Source organism: Pteropus vampyrus, unplaced genomic scaffold (assembly GCF_000151845.1).
Source record: "Pteropus vampyrus isolate Shadow unplaced genomic scaffold, Pvam_2.0 Scaffold161, whole genome shotgun sequence".
Classification (NCBI taxonomy): domain Eukaryota; kingdom Metazoa; phylum Chordata; class Mammalia; order Chiroptera; family Pteropodidae; genus Pteropus; species Pteropus vampyrus.
In genome coordinates, this window is record NW_011888942.1 from 419,791 (window position 1) to 422,428 (window position 2,638).

Sequence of the window (2,638 nt, forward strand, 5' to 3'; positions counted from 1 at the left end):
TAACTACTGTACATTAATCACCTATTAAAGTTGCTTATATGAACCACAGTGTAAAAAAAAACAATACCGAACAAATAAAAACCTTGAAAATTGCCAGGTAAAAAATAAAATAACCAGTGGCTTTTAATGGCTTCTCCTGGTTATCAGTCCTACAAAAGGCAAAAAAAAATCTCATCTGAACAGGTGATAAAACCAGGCACAATCAAACTTACCAAATTAGATTCACTCATGGAAATATACTTTCCACCCACATATTTTCCATTAAAAGCTTTGTTTTGTTTTCATCTTTGAATCTTTGAGGTGCATTTGGTCACGAGAGTTGGAGGAGAGAGAAATGAAGGAAGGTGGTCAAAAGGTACAAACTTGTAGTTATAAATAGTCCTAGGGATGTAATGCACAACATAATGACCAAGTAATGATATATACGTAGGAAAGTTATGAGAGTTAATACAGAGTTCTCATTATAAGGAGATCTTTTTTTCTTTTTTCTTTTCTTTTTTTCCTATTTATTGCATCTAAATGAGAAGATGGATGAGTTGAATTTATTGTGGTAATCATTTAACAATATGGAAGTCAAAATACCATGCTATATGCCTTAAACCTATACAGTGAGGTTATGCCAATTTTTTCTCAATAAAATTGAAAAAAAAAAAAAAAAGCGAGAGAGAAGGGTCAAAGTTCAAATAGCTAGTAAGATACACATTCAGCTTCAGACCAGAGACTGTACTCTTAATCACACACATCATCCCCTGTCACACAAAGCGTAATACTAACTCCTTAAAGGGGTCATATGTAAGTTCTCCTCCTCCTCCTTCTCCTCCTCTTCTACCTTCTTTCTTTTTTAAATTTATTTTTCATTCCCTTAGGCTTTCATTTTAAGTCATGTCTACTAGGTTAGCATTCAAATATTCTTATTCAATTCAATTTTAACTGAAGAAACAGACATAACTATAAAGTTAAATAGTATCATTAATTATTTGAAAAGTAATTTAATAACCCTGTACTTTATCTAGTAACTACCCATGATAATGTCCTTCATTATCTATATGTTGTATTAGGAAACAAAACCTAATATACAGGAAAATAAAATAAGGGTTTTACAGTAAACACTCCAGTATAACTTTGCAATGACCCTGAGAAAATCATTTGTATTCATGATGTTTCTATGTCCCCAACTACTATATCTCAAAGCCACTTTTTTACTAATACATAGTTCCATACAAATATTAAGTATAATTAGAGTATATATTGTATGTCCTAACATATTTAAATTGAAGGCAGCTTACTGTAGTGTAAGGAATGTGTTTTAATTGTCATAAGTACTGGGTTAAAATATTCACTCTACCGTTTATTAGCTGTGTGACTTTGGGTGAGTCTCAGCCTCTCTGAGCTTCAATTACCTGAGCTGTAAAACATAGATAAAATGCATTAAATATCATGGAATTATTAAATATAATGTATGGAAAAGTGCTCTGTGAACTTCAAAGTATGTGAATATTTATTAGGTTATTATTATAACAATTTTCTGAAGCCCATGCTGAGGACTGTCTAATAAATGAAACTAATCTCATAATGAGTATATTTATGAAGTAACCTTGAATTACAAATTATAGAACTCCAAATTATAGTATATTGTACAGCACTCTAAATAAATGATATATCTTTTAAATGTAATCAAAAAATAAGAGAAAAATGTGGTAGAGTATAATATTAACAACTGATAAATACAAAATAGTTTGCATTTCTTTTTTATTAAAAAAGTAATCCTCTTCAAATTATAATCCTAAAAGATTTTATTCTTTTGATTTGGGAGAGATTTATAGTGGTAGTTGGAAGATACACACTCTACTCCACCTAAATGTTACAAATACATGAAATATTAACTTCTGATTGAGAGTTAATAAATGTATGAAATCAACATGCAATTTATCAGGAAATAAAATATTGTATTTGTTTGTATATACAAGCAGGTTTAACCACAAAACATCTTATAATATGTTTTTATTATAATATTCACTACACATATACACAGTAAATGTCAACCATCAGCTTAAATGTAAATTGTCTATCCAATTGCTTTGGGAAGCTTCAAATAGACTACAACTTTTTCATGCAATATTTCTCTTTTCATTGAAATACATGATAATAATAATAAAACTTAAGTAGTAAAAAAGTGTTAGACAAGACCCACAGTCCAGGAGGAAACGATGGAGTATCCCTGTGTGCTATAATATAAATCTGTTTTGTAGAAATGTTCATTTGACAAGTCTGCAAAAGCATTATTTCTTCAATATTTATATCTCTATTTTTCTGTGTCTAATTTAACAACTCATTTAACATGCTTATAATTCCTGAGATAATTAGAAATCTGTTTTATAATTATGCCTCAGTTCTTACATGATTTTTAAATTCTAGGCCATTATATATTAGTCATCTACTAAGGTTATAATTTTAAATTTAACTCCTTATTGACAAAAATTAACCAATGCTCAATGCATATTTATCATATTATAATAAAATATTTTTTTCATTTCAACAGAGTATAAAATGCCAGCAAATAATCTGTTTTATAAACAAAATGTATAAAAAATATCAATAAACTTTAGAAGAACAGAATTGCCATTGAAAACATGTCTTT

General features: G+C 28.7%; 1 long non-coding RNA gene across 1 annotated transcript in view; it reads right to left on the reverse strand.

Moving 5' to 3' along the window:
* Positions 1 to 312, reverse strand: part of LOC111745692 — a 1,710-nt gene extending 1,398 nt beyond the window's left edge. Inside the window, exon 1 of the long non-coding RNA XR_002782770.1 lies at positions 22 to 312. This is a non-coding gene — a long non-coding RNA (uncharacterized LOC111745692). The remainder of the gene's footprint in view (positions 1 to 21) is intronic.
* Between the last annotated feature and the right edge of the window lie 2,326 nt (positions 313 to 2,638).